The following is a 7,782-nucleotide window of genomic DNA, read 5'->3' on the forward strand; positions in this document are numbered from 1 at the left end:
ACTTTGAATGGAGAGAGATTTACTTCATGTCTCAGCCTACCCGTTGGTGGCAAATGACATGAGAATTCACATACTCTTATTGCAGTACCATAAATGTGTATTGAGATCCCAGACAAGTAAAGGCAACTGATCTTGATCTCCTTATGCAAAAAGACTTTGAAAAGGCATTAGCAATGCTCAAGGTGCCACTGTTTTGTTTTGTTTTGTTTTGTTTTGTTTTGTTTTTACCATATCTGGAACAGCCAGGGCTATAATAATCAAATCCAGTGGCAATAATCCACCATAAGTATCCAGCTTCCACTGGCCTCTTCAATGACCACAATGAACTGCTGTAAAGAATTGCATCCTCAGTACCCCTGCTGCCTTTAAGCCCTTAATCATGGCTTTAAAATTCGTTACTTCTATATTATAATTCTATATTGTTTGCTGTGTAACATGGATGGAACTAGAAGCCAGTCAGTGCCTTCTCCCCGCTACCGCTTCCCACTATCATCTAGGGACAAGCAACTCTTCTCAATTGGGAAAACCCTTTTGCAATTTATAAGCATTTACAGTACAAGCATGTAAAACATCAGTGCAAACTATGCATTCAGCAATGAGAGCAACAACAGGAGTGCTTAACAGTGATTTCAACAGCCCAATCCAGATGATTACAGTTACTTCTCTTCCACATTTCACTCCTTCAAATCTGGCCAATGGAATATGTGGCTCTCACTGCTCAAAAGAACCTGATAAGAGGTCAGCTACCACCTTGGCATAACTGGGCCAGGGCCAAAAAGTGCAAAAGTGCAGCCCATCAACCCCAACTTCACATACTTGCCAAATAGATGTCAGATTCAGGTGTGGTTTTATGAGCACGTGAACATGTACATGGAGGGCTAGATCATTGGTTTCGATGAGTACATGAGCCTTGTATTAGATGATGCAGAAGAGATTCATTCTAAAACAAAGTCAAGAAAACAACTAGATTGGATCATGCTGAAAGGAATTAATATTACCCTGCTCCAAATTGTCTCCAGTGGGAAATGATCGATGAAGTGAGAAGTTTTTGAGAAGGCCTTGTAGTTTGGGTTTTTTTTTAGATGTCCTTTGTTAAGAGCATAGTTCTAAAATATTTCTTCATATTGTTTTGATTACATTTAGTTATTACTAGATGACAATAAATGCTGTGGGAAGGTTTACCCCCATTTAGGGAAGTGTCGCTTACAGTGCCTTTTGTTGGTTAAGCCATCCCAGGGCCAACAACATCCTAAGGGAAGATAAACTCTACATCCTAATCAGGGGCATGACAAAGGAACTGAGGCCATTTTTTAATGACTTTCATGACTTTTTTAGGCTTGTTGGAGATGTACTTTAAGAGGTATTTCTTCCCAGATATATATATAACTTGGTATGCTGACTTGTTGGTCAAGGTTCTGGCTGTGGGGATCTGGGAGAATCATCTGACCTCTTTGCTCAGCTAGAGGTCTCTTTGCTCAGTTTGCTAGAACAGTGCATTCCATTGAGAACAGATTTTGCTACAGTTATATTATATGGACACATTTTCACTGACTCATTTCCTGGGATAACAACCTTAGCTATCAAGAAGAATAGACCTTCAATTTGTTCTTGGCGGTGGTGGGAGGTTTGAAACACAGATTAAAAACAGAAAATAAAACAACACATTTCTCTTGCTGATAAAAAAACAAAGTGTCAAAAGAAACAGAAAACTAAAACTAAGAACACTTTCAGCTTGTTGTTGGAAGGAGACAGGCAGCACTGAATTTTTACTGGATCTATTTCTGACATGTATTTCGCTCACCTGGATGTATCACTTTATCACATTAATGCAACACCAACTTCCAGAGGCATCTTCTAAACAAGTGAACTCTGCCAGTAGGGTTTCTATCTTTACGGAACAATTAGGTTGATCAGTGGTTCTTGCCATATCTAAATGCTTCTCAAGAAGCAGAAGAAAATGTTTGATTGTACCTCATTAAACAAATGACATAAAATTAGATGCTTGGGAATATTATCAGATTTGGGCAGAGATCAGGGATTAATTTATTCATTCAAAATTTTGTGCTGACAAGACTCTACTAAGGGACAAATACTTCTTACGATTTTGAAATACAACATAATAAAAAGCAGTAGAGGAGAAGTGTCTTTTAAAAAGGGGGAGCTGGAGGGCACCTGGGTGGCTCAGTCGCTTAAGCGTTTGACTTCGGCTCAGGTCATGATCTCGCGGTTTGCGGGTTTGAGCCCTGCATCGGGTTCTGTGCTGACAGCTCAGAACCTGGAGCCTGCTTCAGATCCGTGTCTCCTCTCTCTCTGCCCCTCCCCCACTCAAAAATAAATAAACATTAAAAAAAATCTTTTTAAAGGGGAGTTGGTAACAGAGGGTGACACTGTTAAAATTACAAGACCACCCACTATCTCTGATGCAGGCTGGTGATGCCCTCAGGAGCAGCACCAACTTGACAGTTCTGTGCTCCATGCTGGTCCGATAAAACTCACACTGTCAGTAATATAGAAACTACCTATGCAGTTGGTTTGAAAATGCCGAATTGTGAATTTTCTATAACTGTGCTTGTCTTCATATGGTGTCACCACTAGATTCACCTTTTAGGGGAGTCATTAGTGGACCATTGGAAATATATCAGCCTTTAATATTAAGCCCCAATCAAGATTGTTCATCCATATTGCTAGCTGAGACATAGTACCGGTGTAATTTGATATGGAAGTCTAGAGAATGATGTCATGCCACACAAGAAAATCCCGGTGTAGAAGGCATCGCTGCATTTATTCAACAAAGTGTCAAGACTACCATAATAGAGAAAACAATCTCCATCCTCAAAAAAATATGTCACCTCTTGTCGAGCACCTGTATCTACCTGTCATCATGCTGAGCCTTTGCCTAAGTTCACTCTGCCCTGCAACAATCTTGCAATAATGGCATCAATATTCCCACACTATTGGTGGAGAAAGTCAAGCTAAAGGAGGTTAAATATTTTGTCCAATATCACGTCATTTTGCCCCAGGTATGCCTGACATCAAAGCCTCTACTGGTTCTATTGCATGAAATAGTCTCAAGTAGAGAAGAGGACCACTAGTCAGTGGTCACAAAGGAAAACCATCTAAGTCAGACCAAAGAGTCATGAAAGGTTTCAGGGAAGCCCTAATGCTGGGATTCAATCTTAGAAGATCATAGATTTAGTCATTTAAATTTAAATTAGTTTGGGGCACCTGGTTTGGGCATCCAACTCTTGATTTTGGCTCAGGTCATGATCCCAGGGCCATGGGATCGAGCCCCAAGTCGGGCTCCGTGAGTGTGGAACCTGCTTAAGACTCTCTCTCTCGCCTTCTGCCCCTCTCCCCAACTCGCGCGCTCTCTCTCTCTATAGAAAAAAATTCTTTAATTTAAATTAGTTTGCTCATTGTAAGTATAAACTCTCGGTAGATAGTTCAAACAAAGAAAGCTAGAAGCAAAGAGCCAGATCTTTCCTCTTTCCTCCCTCATACCCAGCAAGTCTGGCACCATAGTTAAGAATTAGCCATTGTTATGAATGTTATGAAACAATGAAGACTATGACCTTGGAGTGGCAGGGGCCTCCGAGGCTGAGGGTCCAGTTAGGAGGCCCAGCGAAAGTAGGCAGCACAGGAAAGACAAAAGCATCAAGAGCAGACGTAGGGCACCTGGGTGGCTCAGTCAGTTAAGTGTCTGACTTTGGCTCACATCACGATCTCATGGTTCACATCATGCTCTCATGGTTCGTGAGTTTGAGCCCCACATCAGGCTCATGCTGTCAGCCCAGAACCTGCTTTGGATCCTCTGTCCCCCTCTCTCTCGGCCCCTCCCCTGCTGCTGCTCTCTCTCTCTCAAAAAGTAAATAAAACAAAAAAAAAAAAAAAAAAAAAAAAAGCAGAAGTAGATCACAAACATGGATGTGACCTAAAGAAGAGGGTGGAGAAAGCCTGAAACAAACTTTCTGCACCTCTGTCCCCTAACCACCATCCACCACGTACCACACACATGCACACGCGCACACACACACACACACACACCCCAGCTCTAGTATAACCTACCTCCATTCTAATGAATGCTGTGAATCTTAACCCTTCCACATCTCAGGTGTCACCACATACAATCGAAGCAGGTCAGAGCACTGGGGATTATACAAGCAATCCTGGGAAGACTTTTAAAACAACAGAAGTCCCAGGAAGCCAGACAAACACAGTCCGGGACAATGGCCTGTGGAGCAGCTGACCCTGATGACCTAGATTTACACTAAGGCAGCAGACTCACCGCTAAAACTACCACTGTAAAGTCATCATTATTTTTCTTATACCAACTACCTTCATAGGAGTCCTGGGGATGGTGAGTTCATTGAAAAGGGGGCAGACAGAAAAAGAGCTTCATATTTTGCAACCCCCCAAACTGCATATACATCCTCCAATATGATAAAGGTTTTCCTGCATATTGATATTGAGATGAGAAAGACTAAGTCAAAATATTAAAGAAAAACAAACAAAAAAAATTCCACCAGGGCAATAGAAAATGTAATCGAACCTCAATAGCTCCCTCTGCTGTCATTTTGGGTTAATTCCTAAAATATTTTTGTTTAATCTTTAATTTTGTAATTATTCTATTTGGAACCACATTAAGCTGGGGGGCATAAAAGCCAGTTGACAAAATCCTTACCACTTTACCTTCAATTGAAAGCATCCCTTCTGGGTCATGAATAATGACCATTTTATGATCAAACCTTTCCTTCGTGGTAGAGGTGTTAGTGTCATTTAAAGAAGTGACTACATTTCTGAAGTGAAAGGTGATATATGTGCTTCAATAACAAGGAAACACGAATCTCTAAAAGTAAGACTAATTTTTAAAAATAAAAATTTTTAAAGTTTCACTGGTGTCGGCAATTTTGGGTCACGTGGAAGCTGAAAAGATGGCTTTGAAGACGATTTACAGTTGGACGCAAAGAAGAAACACTGGCCAAATTTTAGGCAAAGTTCTTCCACATGGGGATAGCCAGGACGGCTGGAGAGAGAGGAGGGAATGAGGAGGAAAAGCTGTCACATTGAGGGCTTCAAGAGGCCACACAGTGTGCATTTCATTCTCTAACAAATCTGGGTGAGGATATTTCTCATGTTACAAGGAAGACAACAGACAGGTGCATTTAGTTGTTTGGTCCGTCAACAACCAAGTGAAAGGTTGGGGCCCAGATTTAGAAGTGTTTGAAGTGGAAACTAGGAATTCTGGGCTTGAAGTCCTGGTTCTCTCACTCACTGGGATCTTAGAAAAGTCAGAGCCTCCCAGCCTGTTCCTTTATCTATAAACGGTGATGGAATCATCTCCCAGGTCCCCCTCCAGCAGTCAAAATGATCTCCAAGTAAGTCACACTCGATCTCCAGTGCATGATTTGACCCAGAGAAAAATCTGATTTAATGAGAATTGAAAGCAATTCTAGGAAAAAGCAAGGAAGGAAAGAAGGGAGGGAGGCAGACTTCAAAGGAGCATAAAGAGAATACTAACGGTAAGTCAGGGAGTGGCACCTGGGTGGCTCAGTTGGTTAAGCAACTGACTCTTGGTTTTGGCTCAGGTCCTGATCTCATGGTTCATGAGTTCAAGCCCAGAGTTGGGATCTGTGCTGACAGCATGGGGCCTGCTTGGGATTCTCTCTCTCTCTCTCTCTCTCTCTCTCTCTCTCAAAATAAATAAATAAACTTAAAAAAAAATAAAGGTAAATGAGGATGTTATGAGGCAGTCAACTTGCTCCTTGATAAGGAAAATTATGTCACGTGGCTTCTTTTCAAGCAATTATCAGCAGCACCAACTTTTTCCTACTCTGTGCCTCACGTGTTCACAGGCTGACTTCTGGTTCCCAAGCAATGAAGACCGCCATTGCAGCATTGATGGCAATGGTTGCATTCATCACAATGTAAGAACCAGCTTGGAGGAGTCAATGACTCATTCAACCAGCAGCTATTGAGCACTTTACATGGCAGGCAGTGTGTAGGGCAGGAAGGAAGACAAAGTCCCCTAACTTCGTGAATGGCACACTTTACAGAACAAAGACCATACACAAGTGATTTTAGATAAGTTTCTTGAAGAACACAGAAGGCAAGAGAGCAAAGTGACAAGAGTAACGACTTCAGATACGGCGATCAGGGACATACTTTCTGAAAGTTATTTTAGCGGAGAAGCAAGCAAATAGCCAACACAGGTGGAGGACAGAAAAACTCGAAGGTAGGAATGAATCTTAAGTTTTATGGGAGGACAAGAAAGCCAGTGTGGCTGGAGCAGAGTGACAAGGCAGAACGAAGGTGGGGACCCCAGCGAGAACCCAGGCGGGTTAACAACGGGAATGAAAATACAACTGAGGAAAGCGGAGGAGAGGAATCACTGATTACTTGGCAATTTCTCCTACTCTGGTTACCACGAGCTGTGCCTGGAGCGTATTAAGTACAATTCGTGGCACTGAACAAAGAGCAGAAGAAAAAGGCAGTGAGAGGATGCTGGCTGGATGGGGGGGAGCGGGTGCTAGGGCAGGGAAGGAAGGAAGACCAAGCATAAAGACAAGCATTTCCTCTCAGATACAAGTATCCTCATAAAAACTCCTTACAGATACATAGCAAAACTAATTTTGTGGCACAAATCAAAACTAATTTTTAGTGTTAAACCATTCGTGTTCTTACTGTTATAGGCAAGGAAGTTATCGGATAAGGTGAGGAAAAAGGAAGTTAAAGAGAAAAGTTCAATGATGACGAAAAGTTATGAATCAATACATCCCTTGTGATGAATATGTTGAGATGTGTACTTGACTTTATGTTCATAGATCAAGAAGGAAAAAGACTGGTGAACGTCTGTAAGAAGGTAAGGGGGTCTGGGAGTGTGATGCTGGGAAGTTGCCAAGATACAACTCCTTGAGAAGTGATTTGTCGGGCCTTGTTAAGGACACCTGTTTACACAGAGGAATATGAACACCCCAGACCATCAGCAAAGTGTGTTCCAGTAGAGCAGTTCCCCAAAGGAGTCATCAATGCCAAATGTATATTCATAATCATACTAAGACTTTTCCTCCTTCGTTCTTTCGTAACAGCACAGTCCAGTTTTCCAGAGGATTACGTAGTGATACTGCAAAGATTGAACACAAAAAAGATGAAAACCCAGATGCTCTTAGATGAAACAGTAAGTTGCTTTAAAATGTTTAACTTCCAGTATGGTAAATATAGGTAGAACCCACATGAACAAAAGCTCTTTGGGTTCCTCAATTATTTGTGTGTAATGGGGTACTGAGACTACTGAGTACCGCTGCCCAACCTTTAATAAACTTGGTATTATTATTATAAATTATGAAGATTGTGTATTACAGATAGGACACTTACTGATGACAGTTGTATTATTGATATATCAGGAGTGTCCATTAAGTACTGGGAAGTATAGTCAGGTATCAAAACCATTCAAAAACCCACTCTAAGGGAGTAAATAGTCTGTGTATCTATAGTGGGCCTGTGGAGTATTCCTGAATGGTGTAAAAAAAAAAAAAAAATCTACAATAATGAAACAACTGAGGTTTTCCTTGAAAATAGTGTAAGTTGGGGCACCTGGGTGGCTCAGGTCCTGATCTCTTGTCAGTTCAAGCCCCACATCGGGCTCTCTGCTGTCAGTGTGGAACCTGCTTTGGTGTGTGCTTTCTCTCTCTCTCAAAAATAAACATAAAAAAATGGCAATTTCTGCTAAGAAGGAAAGAAAGAAAGAAAGAAAGAAAGAAAGAAAGAAAGAAAGAAAGAAAGAAA

The 7,782-nt window shown here is 41.5% G+C and overlaps 1 long non-coding RNA gene across 1 annotated transcript; it reads left to right on the top strand.

The window, feature by feature from the left end:
• Nucleotides 1-5,732: 5,732 nt before the first annotated feature.
• LOC125924661 (uncharacterized) lies at nt 5,733-7,344 on the top strand. The gene is made up of 3 exons (XR_007458503.1): nt 5,733-6,232; nt 6,690-6,859; nt 7,086-7,344. It is a non-coding gene; the product is annotated as an uncharacterized LOC125924661 (long non-coding RNA).
• Nucleotides 7,345-7,782: the final 438 nt, after the last annotated feature.

This window comes from Panthera uncia, chromosome F2 (assembly GCF_023721935.1).
Source record: "Panthera uncia isolate 11264 chromosome F2, Puncia_PCG_1.0, whole genome shotgun sequence".
Classification (NCBI taxonomy): domain Eukaryota; kingdom Metazoa; phylum Chordata; class Mammalia; order Carnivora; family Felidae; genus Panthera; species Panthera uncia.